This window comes from Oncorhynchus mykiss, chromosome 17 (assembly GCF_013265735.2).
Source record: "Oncorhynchus mykiss isolate Arlee chromosome 17, USDA_OmykA_1.1, whole genome shotgun sequence".
In the NCBI taxonomy this organism is placed as follows: domain Eukaryota; kingdom Metazoa; phylum Chordata; class Actinopteri; order Salmoniformes; family Salmonidae; genus Oncorhynchus; species Oncorhynchus mykiss.
Genome location: NC_048581.1, coordinates 35,852,589 through 35,868,732, shown reverse-complemented (window position 1 = coordinate 35,868,732; position 16,144 = coordinate 35,852,589). Strand labels below are relative to the sequence as shown.

General features: G+C 41.0%; 1 protein-coding gene across 4 annotated transcripts in view; it reads right to left on the bottom strand.

Annotated features, from left to right (window-relative positions):
- LOC110493827 (CSC1-like protein 2) overlaps positions 1-13,623 on the bottom strand; it is a 100,538-nt gene extending 86,915 nt beyond the window's left edge. For 3 of the 4 annotated variants that reach the window (XM_021568328.2, XM_021568329.2, XM_021568331.2), the window contains exon 1: positions 13,280-13,623. The gene's annotated coding sequence lies outside the window, so the exon portion shown is untranslated. The remainder of the gene's footprint in view (positions 1-13,279) is intronic. The other variant, XM_036949803.1, reaches the window with a different exon arrangement.
- Between the last annotated feature and the right edge of the window lie 2,521 nt (positions 13,624-16,144).

Below are 16,144 nucleotides of genomic sequence, written 5' to 3'. Positions count from 1 at the left end.
GCATGGCACCATGTTGCAAGGATCTGTACACAATTCCTGGAAGCTGAAAATGTCCCAGTTCTTCCATGGACTGCACACTCACCAGACATGTCACCCATTGAGCAAGTTTGCAATGCTCTGGATCGACATGTACGACAGCATGTTCCAGTTCCCACCAATATCCAGCAACTTCACACAGCCATTGAAAAGAAGTGAAACATTCCACGGGCCACAATCAGCAGCCTGATAATCTCTATGCGAAGGAGATGTGGTCACCCTGGATCTATGACCGGTTTTCTGATCCACGCCTCTATCTTTTAATTTAAAAAAAAAAATCTTTATTCCCAGTCATGTGAAAATGAATAGATTAGGGGCTAATGAATTTATTTCAATTGACTGATTTCCTTATATGAACTGTAACTCAAAATCTTTGAAACCGAATGTTGCGTTTATATTTTTGTTCAGTAATAGTATGGTGTAAACAACTGTCCAGTGATTCAGTCAATAAAAAAAAAAACACTTTCCTCCACCACAACAGCAGACCTTAAGAAATTTGCAGGAACTCACCAAGAAATACTCGGTTGTTTTGGAATTGCCAGTAGCATGGAGCATAAACAATATTGAGCGATAACCAACAGATTAATGATCTATTTACGGATATATAAATAATAATTCACTTCTCTAGCCCATGTAGACAGCCAGTAAATATGAAATATATAGAAGGGCATCACATGGATAGCAAGTCGTAAATTCCCCATGTCATTGCTGACAACTATGTTCCTATTATTAACACAGACCTGGTGCCTTGCGTCATGGCAAACTGTCAGGGTACAGCGGCGAAATACAAACCCCATTATTCACCAACATCCAAGGTTAGTTAGTGCGTGTGTCCTGCATCACAACCCATATGTCTAGGTTTGTGTGTGTCTGTGTGTGAGTTTTGTCCCATACTTCACTGACAACACTGCCAGGTTCAGCACGAATTTCTGAAGGACTGGCTGCTAGTGCTAACCCTCGGCCTACAGACACAAATACTATTGATCGCCATACTTTCAACTGGAACATCTTGTCGTCTTCACTCACCATACCAAGCAGCTCCACTGTGGTCACAAACATATTAAATATTCAAGAGTGAAAGTCCCTTGTCTACATGCCATTGTTTATTAAACAAAAAGCAAGAAACCAACACTTCAATCATGGTTCATTATAGTTGTCAAACGATCCATCGCTTCAATTTGGGGATGGTCAAAAACACAAACAATGTAAATAGATACATTAATTCACATAAAACATTTGTGTGCATATTGAGCCATGTTCAAGGAGTTGGGTTGCACCTGAGAAGTCTGTGCTGAACTTGTCCAAAGCTGGCCAAACACCTCAGCCATGTCTTGTTCAAACAAGAGAGCCAATCGATCTTTCTGCTCCATAACAGAGCCAACAGCTACAGAGATCACATTTAATGTCAAATGGAAATAAGGCCGAACAATTATGATTTTTCAACGCAGATACCGATTATTGGAGGTCCAAAAAAAGCCAATACCGATTAATTGGACGAGATTAGAGAGATAGATGACAATTACAACAATACTGAATGAACACTTATTTTAACTTAATATAACACATAAATAAAATCAACTTAGTCTCAAATAAATAATGAAACATGTTCAATTTGGTTTAAATAATGCAAAAACACAGCTAACGTTTAAGTTCCTTGCTCAAAACATGAGAAAGCTGGTGGTTCCTTTTAACATGAGTCTTCAATATTCCCAGGTAAGAAGTTTTAGGTTGTAGTTATTATAGCACTCTCTCGCTATACCATTTGTATTTCATATACCTTTGACTATTGGATGTTCTTATAGGCACTATAGTATTGCCAGCCTAATCTCAGGAGTTGAAAGGCTTGAAGTCATAAACAGCGCTGTGCTTCAAGCCTTGCGAAGAGCTGCTGGCAAACGCAGGAAAGTGCTGTTTGAATTCATGCTTACAAGCCTGCTGCTGCCTACCACCGCTCAGTTAGACTGCTCTATCAAATCATAGACTTAATTATAATATAATAAACACACAGAAATACGAGCCGTAGGTCATTAATATGGTCAATCTGGAAACTATCATTTCGAAAACCAAACGTTTTTTTCAGTGAAATACAGAACCGTTCCGGATTTTATCGAACGGGTAGCAACCCTAAGTCCAAATATTTATGTTACATTACACAGCCTCATGTCATAATTAAGTACAATTCTGGCAAATTAATTACGGTCTTTGCTAGGAAGAAACGGTCTTCACACAGTTCGCAACGAGCCAGGCAGCCCAAACCGTTGCATATACCCTGACGCGAATGTGCTTTTGTTAAATCATCACCCATTTGGCAAAGTAGGCTGTGATTTGATGATAAATTAACAGGCACCACATTGACTTTATCCAACGCAGGACAAGCTAGTAATATCATCAACCATGTGTAGTTAACTAGTGATTATGTTAAGATTGATTGTTTTTTATAAGATAAGTTTAATACTACTTGGCGACTTACCTTGTCTCCTTGCTGCACTCGCGTAACAGGTAGCCAGCCTGCCACGGAGTCTCCTCGTGGATTGCAATGTAATCAAAAATAAAGATTACCGATTGTTATGAAAACTTGAAAATCGGCCCTAATTAAAAATCGGCCATTGCGATTAATCTGTCGATCTCTAAAAATAATAACCAACAGCAACCATTGATAATTCTATATGCCGGAATGTGCTACCAAGCACCGAATCAAAACCTATCAGTCAGTATCGCTTTTTAATGTGCAGATCGACGAACATCTGACGTACATGATTCATACACTGCATCAGAAACCCTCATGTCATACTGCAAATCAAGACATCAGAACAGCTGAAGAGTAGAGCTTTCTCAATACAACAATAGGTACACACCCATTAAGGTGTACAGAGTCGGTGTATCCCTGACTAAGAGTGCCATAACATTGTTGGCTGACACTCGTACATGACCAAATTGAACGTTTGCATTTAGTCTGGTCAACAGAGCGCATGAGGTTCTTATGACCAACCTGCCTCTGGCCAGTGTTTGGTTTGTGGGTTGGGGGGGGGGGGGGGGGGGGGGGGGTATGCTGTCAACAACACTGCAATGGAACAGGACACATAACACTGCATCAAACAGCAGTAGATTTCACATCATAACAAATTACAATCATAAACATTTATGAATACTAGAATCCACTATACTCCATCCATATAAAATATACTTCATTTTTGAATGTATAATTTTGAATTCTAGAAGTACTTTGTATCCATTTGTTTAGGCCAAAACAAGAACTCTATTCCAGTGGTATGTATACAAGCCAATTCTTTTTACAATCATAGCAATTTCTCAAAGGGAAACTGATGTGGATCGTCATATAGCAGGCTGCTCATTATCACATATCTGCACTGAACATGTTCTTCTGCGAGAGTGAGATTATCTGCTCCAAACAGAGAGCAAGTGTGCAACAAGGGGAAAAGGAGCAGAGAGAGGCGAAAAAAAATGTCTAGGTAGCCTATAAGAACGCACCCGCTTAACATGAGTGCAGTGCTTATCAACAAACACAGAAACATCTCGTAGAAGTCCCATGACTGTCCATGTATTTGTTACCACTTACATAGCCTGTTTGTACATTGGTCGTATGTATCCGTATCGTAAACCTGAGTTAAAGACTTAGATTATAAATATACAATTCTGCCCTAAAAACAAGGTAAAGCTGACCCAGCCTAATCAATGGGAAGGACATGCTGTAGTGAAGTTGAACAAGTGCTGTGTTATGACTCCGCACCCCTCTCTCTCTCGGACACAGAACTCTTATCTTCGCTCATTAGCTGCAGTTGATTGGGTCCCATGCAGGAGCTCTCTCACTGAATTTCAAACACTGTGTCCATTACACAGACCCAAGGTAACCAGTAAATGTACTTGAAAGGTAGATACAGAGAGAGAGAAAAAACAGGAGATAGTGAGAGAAAATGAGAGAATGAGAGAGTGAAAGAATGACTGACTTTAAAGATATTAAATATAAAATATTAGAACCACCCCACCCCACAAGATAATGACTCTCTCTCCAATACTTCCATGTCAGAAAACACAGAGCCATTGGAAATATGGATTGGGTGGTATCCAAATTAGTAGCCTTCTGAAAATCATACCTTTAAAAGAATTGGAAATCGGTATTGGTATGGTATTGGAAATCATACCTGGCATATTTCAAAATACCCTGGGACATTGTAATGCACGTGTCAAACTCATTCCATGGAGGGCCGAGTGTCTGAGGGATATCGCACCACCCTTGTGTGAATTAAGGTCACTTCCCTCATCTTGTTGTCTAGGTCTGAATTGAAAAAAACACTGCAGACACTTGGCCCTCCGTGGAATGAGTTTGACACCCCTGATCTAATGGGAAGGGACTTTATCTAGATTGAAGAGTTGCATGCACTCCCCAAAAGACAATGGGGTAAATGGATGATGATCAACATCAGACTACAAAATATAGAATCTAGTTATAATTTTGACAGAAAAGCTATGGACAGCAAACAATTTCAATACCTTATTATTTTGTAAGGAGGTCCTCATCAAATTTAATTGACAAATTTTTCATGAAAAAAGACATATATATATATATATATATATATATATATATATTTTTTTTTTTACACAACTGGGATATGACAATAAAGTCAGACTTGTTTCCAAATCATCCCAACTCCATGAAACTTGAAAAATGTGCGTGTCTGTGGCAGACTCTGCAAGATACTTTCACACCTCTATCAATAGTGGTTGTGCAGAATTATAGTGGGTACATGCTGAAAGTCTCCACAGAAAATTAAGGTTGCATAATTGTGTTACCATCTGGGTTTGAACCCAGGTTGTCTGCATGCCATTAGCATTACCTCTTATACAATAGTTAGTGCAGCAGGAACCTAACCCATGACCCTAAAGGCATCTATATCGGTCCGTTAATACAAGGCCCAGTGCACTGCTTTTCAGAATTTGTATTTTTATTTATTTTTTTATGTATTTGAATGTTTACCAGCATTTGTAATTGGCGTCTGATAATTATCGGTACAAAACAGTTATTCTGATAATACTTGAGGAATATAAAAATTACTTGCTTGATATAAGTTTTCCAGATTCTTGAAATACTTTGCAAATGCAACTTATGTGAAAACAGAAATCGTCTATTCATTCCTTTTCCATTTTAGTAGGCACTCTTATCCAGAGCAACTTACAGTAGTGAGTTTACATTTACATACTGGTCCCCCCGTAGAAATCGAACCCACAACCCTAGCATTACAAGCGCCATGCTCTACCAACTGAGCCACATCACATCATCACAAAACACTTGATGTCTCAATGTACTCAAACACTGTATTGGTCATTGTTTTTCTTCATGGTGATGGAAAGCCTACAGGTACAAACCTAGATGACCAGCCTATATACAATACAATAATGTTCATTTACATTAAGTGGTTTGTAAGGATGGTAAATTAATACAGCACAAAAAGTATTTCATATTTAAGAAAAATATTTTATTTGATGTGGATGTCTCATGTCTTTGCCCATAACTTTGCATCTTTTGATGTACATTTTTTGAGGACAGGATTTTGTTCTTTATGGATTCCATTAAAATGACAACAGAGAAAGGGACAGAGCAAAAACTCTTACAATTCCAACTATTGAATTCGGCATTAATTAGAAAACTACCTTTTTTGTCAACGCTAAGATGCTTTAAAAAATAAATTAAGTAAAAACTGGCTTGCGCAACCGACATCTATAACGGTCTGCTGGCCCAGACGGCATCTCAAAGCATGCGCAGAACAGCTGGCTGGTGTGTTTACGGACACATTCAATCGCTCCCTATCCCTATCTGTTGTCCCCACATGCTTTAAAATGGCTACCATTGTTCCTGTACCCAAGAAGGCAAACTTAACTAAATGACTACCGCCTCGTAGCACTCACTTCTGTCATCATGAAGTGCTTTGAGAGACTAGTCAAGGATCATATCACCTCCACCTTACCGGCCACTCCAGACCCACTTCAGTTTGCATACCACCCCAACAGGTCCACAGACAACGCAATCACCATCACACTGCCCTAACCCATCTGGACAAAGGAATACCTATGTAAGAATGCTGTTCATTGACTACAGCTCAGAATTCAACACCATAGTACCCTCCAAGCTCATCATCAAGCTGGAGACCCTGGGTCTCGACCACGCCCTGTGCAATTGGGTCCTGGGCTTTCTGACGGGCCGCCACCAGGTGGTGAAGGTAGGAAACAACATCTCCACTTCGCTGACCCTCAACACTGGGGCCCCACAAAGGTGCATGCTCAGCCCTCTCTTGTGCTCCCTGTTCACCCACGACTGTGTGGATATGCACGTCTCCAACTCAATCATCAAGTTTGCAGACGACAACAGTAGTGGGCTTGATTACCAACAACGACGAGACAGCCTACAGGGAGGAGGTGAGGGCACTCAGTGTGGTGTCAGGAAAACAACCTCTCACTCAACATCAACAAAACAAAGATGATCGTGGACTTCAGGAAACAGCAGAGGGAGCACCACCCATCCACATCGAAGGGACAGCAGTGGAGAAGGTGGAAAGTTCTAAGTTCCTTGGCGTACACATCAGACAAACTGAAAAGGTTCACCCACACAGACACTGTGGTGAAGAAGGCGCAACAGTGCCTCTTCAACCTCAGGAGGCTGAAGAAATTTGGCTTGTCACCCAAAACCCTGACAAACTTTTACAGATGCACAATCGAGAGCATCCTGTCGGGCTGTATCCCAGCCTGGTACTGCAACTGCCCCGCCCTCAACCGCAAGGCTCTCCAGAGGGTGGTGCTGCTGCTGTCAAACTACCTGCCCTCCATGACACCTACAGCACCCAATGTCACAGGAAGGCCAAAAAGATCATCAAGGGCATCAACCACCCGAGCCACTGCCAGTTCACACCTCTACCATCCAGAAGGCGGGACCAGTACTGGTACATCAAAGCTGGGACCAAGACACTGAAAAACAGCTCTCTCTCTCTCAATGCCATCAGACTGCTAAACAGCAATCACTAACTCAGAGGCTGCTGCCTACATTGAGACCCAACCACTGGCCACAAATGGCTCACTAGTCACTTTATACAACGCACTCTAAATAATGCCACTTTAATAATGTTTACATATCTTCCATGTATATACTGTATTTTATACCATCTATTGCACCTTGCTTATGCCGCTCGGCCATCGCTCATCCATATATGTATATGTACATATTCTCATTCACCCCTTCAGATGTGTGTATTAGGTAGTTGTTGGGGAATTGTTAGATTACTTAGTGCAGTAATAATATGTAACATCAGAACTAGAAGCACAAGCATTTCGCTACACTCGCATGAACATTTTCTAACCATGTCTATGTGACAAATACAATTTCATTTGATTAGTAAAGGCCCAGTGCACTACCTGTGATTTTAAATTAAACAAATAGTAATATATTATTATCACCCTCAGCACCCTTACTTTCCGCGGCTAAGGGATATTACACTTTTAGTAAAACACAACGGCCCAGTGGTGCAGTGGAAGCTATACACCCGGTATAAGCCATATACACACACCTTTTTCTTTCTTCTTCAGTTGGCATTGCATAAACTCACTTCTTAATTCCTACTGATGTGTATCAAAGTAGCGTAGTGGAGGTATAAGGCTTATAAATTATGTAGTACAATAGAGAAATCATGCACAAAGTAGCCTACACACATCGCAAAACACATGAAATACTGTATATTCACGAGCGCCACACACATAGCCTAGTTTCAGCAGAATATCATCTGCAGGTAGCAAGAGCGCACAGCACTCAACTGGCTTTGGTTAGGAGCAGCTCACGGAAGAATGACATCGGTAGCCGGTAGGGTAGGAAAGATCTCCCCCAGTAAATGCTAACTAAGGCAACAATGGATATGAAAACCAGGTATTGAAAAAGTTTGATCCGAAGTGTTTGTTAGTAGGTCATTTATGATGCCCAATTGTCATGCGCTGTTTGCATCAGGGGCATAGGCATGGGTGGACACAGGCCCCACCCACTGGGGAGCCAGGCCCACCCAATCAGATTGATGTTGCTTAAACATTGTTGTGGACTTACAACATCACCAGTGAAACATAGGATTTCACACACAGGGCGCCTTTCCCACTTCTCCAGGCACCACTACACAGGGCCGATAAAAAGACAGCAGTCACACACAGCATGGTGTTAAAGGATAAGCAGTCCATTCACGCTGACATTTTTACGTTTAGCACACAAAGTAAGCGGTGACCTAAAGTTGAAATGCAACAATGCTTCACGCTATCAGCAGCAGGTGTGCTGCATTAAAAAAAACAGTTCCAGTCACCAGATGATTATTTAAAACTGGACTTCCTGTTGGAAGTTAGTCTTCAAAGGGGAGAAGCTAACAAATGAGCAACAACACATGCTGCAGCCTCCGCAAACTAGCCAACAACACAAGCTAGCTAGCTAGACCATGGGGGAAAGCTACTGCTCGCTATTGTGACCCGTTGGCCTTCGAGAAGGCAGAAGTTTCCATATGTTTTTGTTAAAACTGTCCAAATGTGATAGGTTGATTTCACTGTCACTTTTGCCATAATACAGGTGAATGGCAGATGCCTTCTATACAGCTTCTGATGGCCTAGCCAATAGTTGACTTGTCTAGCTAGATTTACTGTATATCCCCAGAGACAAGCAAATACAAATGCTGATTGGATCTTTTTTTCCTTTCTTTTCAATTTTTAATTAATCTTCTCTGAAGGCTTAGAAGACCCATTCTTCCTCACTATGTCTGGGTTAATAATCATTTGTAGAGCAGCTCTATTTTCCCTCAGCATACATTTTTTCACTTCTGAATGGCTAAAGAATCCATATGTTGTTCAGAAATACTGGACATTTTGAACTCTTATTATGGTGGCGATTTGACATAATTACAATCATGGTCTTGAATTTGATGTTTTTCTGGTCTCGGTCTTGGACCCATTGTTCGGTCTTGAATCAGTCTTGCTTTAGGTGGTCTCGAACACAAGAAACTCAAGAAAGAAGTCAATACAATTGTTAGATGCGACCACCCACCTCTAATTTAAAACCAAACATAGATGGATTCAATGTTGTTTTCACTATCCGGGCACACACCTGTCTGTTTCACACCTGAGGTGTAATCCATGAGGGGGTTTGATTAATCTAGCCTGGGCAGCCGTGTTTTGCATAGACTAAAAGTTGATTGCATTCAATTTGGAAACGGGCTGCCTCCCGGTGGTGAGCCAGGTACCCCCGCTCGGTCTGATAGTGAAGTCTGCTCCAAACAAAAGTGACATAATTAAGCAATTACTTGGGATCTGTGTTTTCCCATGCAAAGGTGATTTGTTTCGATAATTTTTATCTGCCTTCCCAATGAAAACTGCCTTGAAAAATGTTACATTTATTTTATGTTAAAGCGATGTGTGTTTCTGGACGATGTACTATGCTGCATCTTTGACAACATGGATGAGCAGATTACTGTTCGATTTGAGAAGGGCGCTCCTCCCTCCACACTTTCACCCGATGGGCCAAACAGTTCTAAAACTCAAGTTTTGCAATTAAAACAATGATATTTTGGAAAACAATGATATTTTGCTTCCGTGTAGTAGTCCTTTCAACTCTACAGCCAGTCATCCTTGTCATTGACAAGCGCCTAACTCAAAAGGAGTCGGTGTTCTGAAAGATGAGACATTGAGGATTATAACAAAGACCGCTTTGATGTCACCCAAGCAAACCACACACCCATGAGTCCAAAATGTGCACTTCACCATTTCCATATTTGAAAATGTAAAATGACAATCCTTTTGTCTGACATGTTTGTCTGACAAATCTTAACACTAAGATTGTATTTTATAATTTAGCTAGCTGTGCTGGCAATAGAATAAGCTTTCACGATACCCACCTGACCCAGATTGTGATTCATAATGAAAAGTTTTTGGATTGCAAAAACAGCCATTTTGTTTCAAACAAAAAGCCACAAGCATGTTTGCTTCAGTTCCTCAAATGGCAAAGCAGGAAGACCTTAATTTTAAAAAATTTAAAATTAAAAAGAACCTTCATAGTTGAAGGCTCTTTCCTTGAGTCATAAAACTGCATTGAAATTACTTAGGAACTGTGCAGTTTGGAAAGGTGTGTGGCCACCTGGATACACCAGTTAGACCTCTCACTCAAACCCTTGTAATTGTTTTTTCTTATCTTGCCCCTACTCCAAAATGTAAATGAATATTCTTACATCACTGAATGTATTCAGAGTATTTTCAGATTGAGTTATTGAAAAGTGAAGTAAATGTAAAATGCACCAAAATAAAGAGCGTAATTGTTTGGGTTCTTGTGTCAGGTGAAAATGTTGTGTCCTCACTATTGGTCTGATAACTTTGGAGATGATTGGGAAATTTTTCTTTCACTTGCCACCATGGTCATGCATACAGTACATTTTGAAAATATTCAGACCCCTTGACTTTTCACATTTTGTTCAGTTACAGCATTATTCTAAAATGGATTAAACTGTTTTTCCCCCTCATCAATCTACACACAATACTCCATAATGGCAAAGAAAAAACAGAAGCATTCCATTGATGATCCTTAAGATGTTTCTACAACTTGGAGTCCACCTTTGGCAAATTCAATTGATTGGACTTGATTTGGAAAGACACACCGGTCTATATAACATCCCACAGTAGACAGTGCATGTCAGAGCAAAAACCAAGTCATGAGGTCGAAGGAATTGTCCGTAGAGCTCCGAGACAGGATTGTGTCGAGGTACAGATCTGGGGAAGGGTATCCCCCAAAATATATATATATAACAAAAATAAAAGAAAGTCTGCAGCATTGAAGGTCCCCAAGAACACAGTCATTCTTAAATGGAAGAAGTTTGGAAACACCAATCATTTTCCTAGAGCTGGCCATCTGGCCAAACTGGGCAAACAGGGGAGAAAGGCCTTGGTCAGGGAGGTGACCAAGAAACCGATGGTCACTCTGACAGAACTCGAGTTCCTCTGTGGATATGGAAAAACCTTCCAGAAGGACAAATATCTCTGCAGCACTCCACCAATCAGACCTTTATGTTAGAGTGGCCAGACGGAAGCCACTCCTCAGTAAAAGGCACATGACAGCCCGCTTGGAGTTTGCCAAAAGGCACCTAAAGGACTCTCAGACCATGAGAAACAAGATTAAAGTGTCAAGTCTGGAAGAATCCTGGAACCATCCCTACTGTGAAGCACAGTGGTGGCAACATCATACTGTGGGGATGTTTTTCAGCGGCAGGGACTGGGAGACTAGTCAAGAACGAGGAAAAGATGAACGGAGGCAAGTACAGAGAGAGATCCTTGTTGAAAACCTGCTCACTCAGGACCTCAGACTGGTGTGAAGGTTTACCTTCCAACAGGACAACAACCATAAGCACACAGCCAAGACAACACAGGAATGGCTTCGGGACAAGCCTCTGAATGTCCTTGAGTGGCCCAGCCAGAGCCCGGACTTGAACATCCCTGGAGAGACCTGGGAATAGCTGTGCAGCGACACTCCCGACCCAACAGGCTTGAAAGGATCTGCAGAGAAGGATGGGAGAAACTTCCCAAATACAGGTGTGCCAAGCTTGTAGCGTCACACCCAAGAAGACTCGAGGCTGTAATCGCTCCAAAGGTGCTTCAACAAAGTACTGAGTAAAGGGTCTGAACACTGAAATGTCACATGTACATTTTTTGGCAAAATTTCTAAAAAAAATTGCTTTGTCATTATGGGGTATTGTGTGTAGATAGATGAGTGGGAAATAAACAATTGAACACATTTTAGAACAAGGTAACATAACAAAATGTGGAATAAGTCAAGGGGTCTGAATACACTAATCTATCTACATATATTGAACAAAAACACAACCTATTAGTGAGCATTTCTCCTTTGCCAAGATAATTCATTCACCTGACACGTGTGACATATCAAGAAGCTGATTAAACAACATGAACATTACACAGGTGCACCTTGTGCTGGGGACAATAAAAGGCCACTAAATGTGCAGTTTTGTCACACAACACAATGCCACAAATGTCAAGTTGAGTGAGCGTGCATTTGGCATGCTGACTGCAGGAATGTCCACCAGACATGTTGCGATTTCTCTACCATAAGCCACCTCCAACATAATTTTAGAGAAATTGATAGTACGTCCAAACGGCTTCACAACCACAGACCACGTGTAACCACACCAGCCCAGGACCTCAACATATGGCTTCTTCACCTGTCAGATCGTCTGAGACCAGCCACCCGAAAAGCTGATGAAACTGAGGAATATGTGTGTCTGTAATAAAACCCTTTGAGGGGAAAAACTCATTCTGGTTGTCTGGGCCTGGCACTCAAGTGGGTGGGCCTATGCCCTCCCAGGCCCACCATTTGCTGCACCACCTCACAGTCAAGTGATATCCATACATTAAGTCCTACTGAATTTATTTCAATTGACTGATTTCCTTATATGAACTGTAACTTTGAAAAATTGCTTATATATCTTTGTTCTCTATATCACACAAACACAGTACCAGTCAAAAGTATGGACACTTACTAATTTTTCTTTATTTTTTACATTGTAGAATAATAGTAAAAATAAAGAAAAACTCTGGAATGAGTAGGTAGTACTATATAGTAATTTATTTTTCTAAATGATTACATATTAGATCAATTTACCTCAGAATAGTTCTGTTAGTGAGTTAAAAAAATGTAGATTAGATAGATTACATTTTTAGTTTAACTCGAGTAGTGGCAGCCAGGAAAAGTGTTACAAATTAGTTTCTGTGAGAATTACAGAAGGGTCAGTTACCCCACGTTACCCTATGCTGCTAGATGGAGATTACAATATCTGTCTAGAAACTGGGCTAGACTCAAGACCGTTCCTCTCACTGGATCCTACAAAGTCTTTCTGCAAAGACAGCTCAGCGCAAAATTATTTTAAATGCGGTTCTTAGGACGTCAATTAGATCATACGACACGACGCTGTTTGGTTTTGAAATAATTATTCAAATGGTCTAGGCTACTATAAAATTATATAAAGTAGGTTATCCCTCAACTAGCCTATAGGCGTGACAGGCCCAGAGCACAATAGTGCGAATGCGATTCTGCATGATTGCTGCGCTGCGTCAACATTTTTAAACACGTGAACCCTCGCAATAGTATATATTGTATGTAGGTCTTTACCTTCTGGCCATAATGTCAAAACAAATTAAATGAAGCCGCATCGTATTTTACCTGGCAATCCAATTTGAATTTCTGTTTGCGTCTTCTCTTGCTCCAATGGCAATATCCCAAACGAGAGAGGCTAAATATATCGTTACAAATCCACCACCAAGGTGACAAGGTCTGGAAACCAAGCAATCAGCCTCACGAGAGAAAGCTACTGAGAAGCGTCAGAAACATATTCGAAATCCATTATGGGCTTTTTGTTGCAAAAGTTAAAAAAGCGGCGAATTGCTTCACAGTCCCTTTGAACGACACCGAAAATGGACGTGAACGCTAGGAAAATAATTACCGGCAATTGGAAGCCCGACATATTCCATTGTGAGCCTCTCTCCCAACAACAACCACTAGGTGGCGACAAAGTAACACTTCCGTTAGGTTTTCAGAATAAAAGTCCCTTTATCCAAAAACGCATGCAAGTAATTTTGCAAAGTGTGACTGTCAGTGCCCACAGGCATTTTGTAAAGTGTTATTTTATTTATTTCCTATTCCTAAATGAACCATTATGATCATTTTTACACTCATCCATATTAGGCTACCAGAAGACTGCTGTTTTTGAAAATATTGTAGCAAATTCAGGGCTAAGCCCAATTCGGGACTCTGCCACTTCTTGATGAGGTCACTAGTTGTTGTACAAAGGTCTCTACATGCTTACTGTCTGCTACTGCCATCCCCATGGTTCTCTCACAAGTCCCTTGGGACACACTTCTAGTTCTAACACCAGCATAGCAAATATGTAGCCCGACCAAGACACAAACCCAGGTTACTGCTACTGTGAGTCCAAAACTTAAATTGTTACACCAAGAGGTTTGAACTTTCTGATGAGATATTAAAAGGTTATTTATTGTGTGTCCCTTTTGGGAAATGTGTCTTGCATCTCGACAAACAACAGCACAGCATCACCAATAAGTGGGGTGGCAGGTAGCCGAGTGGTTAGGTCTTTGGACTAGTAACCGGAAGGTTGCAAGATTGAGTCCCTGAGCTGACAAGGTAAAAATCTGTTGTTGCACGTAACCCACTGTTCCTAGGCCATCATTGAAAATAAGAATTTGTTCTTAACTGACTTGCCTAGTAAAATACATAAATCACAAGCAATAACTACAGCAGACATGTTCATCAATTCAGGTGGGGGGTGAGTAGTTATTTATACTGGGGGGAATGAATGATCTCTGGGCTCTGGCGGTGTTGTAAAGATGGACTCTGCATCGGCGGTATGAGCTTGTACTCCTGGTTGAGTGGGTGTGTCAGATCAGTGGCAATTCTCGCTCCTGCCCTCATTACTCTCTCTAAGAAGTTCTGAGATGAACTCCTGATATGTAATTAATCTCTTCATGAAAGACAGTCGTTGTTGTCCCTTTTTGTACATCTGTTTTGTGTTTGCAGTCCAGGAGAGTTTTGAGTCAATTATAGTTCCAAGATATTTGTGTTGCTCAACTGTTTCTATTTGCTTATTTAGTCAATGTGAATGGGCCCGTGATCATCTTTTAAAGTTCTGAAGTTTATTGTCATTTCCTTGTTGTTGTTTTTTCACATAGAAATGAGTCTGTTTTCGTTCCACCATTGGGATAAATGTGTTCTTTCTGTCCTGTAGTCATCCTTGGAACCCCAGGTGTGTTCCTAGGTTTGTACAATATGCTTTCTGAATGCTACTAATGGCTGTGCACACCCAAAAGCCTTGTTTTCACCTTCATTATCTGATCAAGATGATCCAAACAAGTTCTGTCACGTTTACACATGGTAATAAAATGTCTGTTATCTGTTTACTGTGTCCGCATTGTGACCATATTTCCCTATGATATCTATCTGCAGTCTGCAGTAACTACAAGGAACAGTTCAGTGTTGTAGTAATCAAGAACACATATTGAGTGTCTTGGTCTGGTTTCAGTGTCTGATACGTTTTTACTCGGTCTTGACTCGGTCTCAGACAATGAGGACTCATCATTTCTTCCAGAGACCAGGCGAGACCAGCAGAGTAAAAAACTCATAATTGCAGTGGTCGCGTTCCACTGGTTAGATGTTGCATGCATCAACCAATGGTTTGTGCCACGTCATTGAATGTGTCATCTACAGACAGATTGCTATAAGATATGACGTAAGATCTGGCTACGTCTATCAGTACATTTCCACATAACACAATAATTCCAATAGCCATTCTAGCTTTGCCTTCGTGTGGGAGCTAGCAAGCAGCTGAGGTAGTGCTAGGTATCAACAGCCAATCCAGTAGGGGCTGGAAGCTATAGTGAGCTTCAATTGGTCAATAGCGTCGCGTTATCGTACAGTATTTGCATAAAGTTCAGCTTTCTCCAACTTTGGTCCTGCTCTGTTCACTCTTTCTCGCATCGCCCAATGGTCCCCCATCCACTTTGCTTCCCTCCACTGAAAATGAATGGGGCTCTGTTGTTTCATCACCCCCATAGTGTTATGTGGAAATGCACTGTGAGCAGAGGAACATGACCAGTATCAGCTTCCATTCCAGGCTTCGCCAGGTCAAATATCCACACTCCTTTCATGACACATTAATACCTTATCGCCTATTGAAACATGGGCTTCCTACTGTTCCCAATAGTTACCTTCCGTCCTTTACATTCGTTGAACAACTTGCAAACTTTGTGGCATTCTAATGCCAATGTTTGTCCATGGAGATTGCATGGCGGTGTGCCTGATTTTGTACACCTGTCAGCTGAAATAGCAGAATCCACTAATTTGAAGAGTGTCCACATACTTTTGTATATGTAGCGAATACTGTATATTCACCAAATCTATGCAAATTGGTATTCTTCCTCAAGACAAGAATTGTCAAAGTTATCTCCCTCTATAAATCGGAATTTCATTGATTTGCTGGTAGGCAAGAGTGGGAGAAATTGTTTGAAAGTTGCA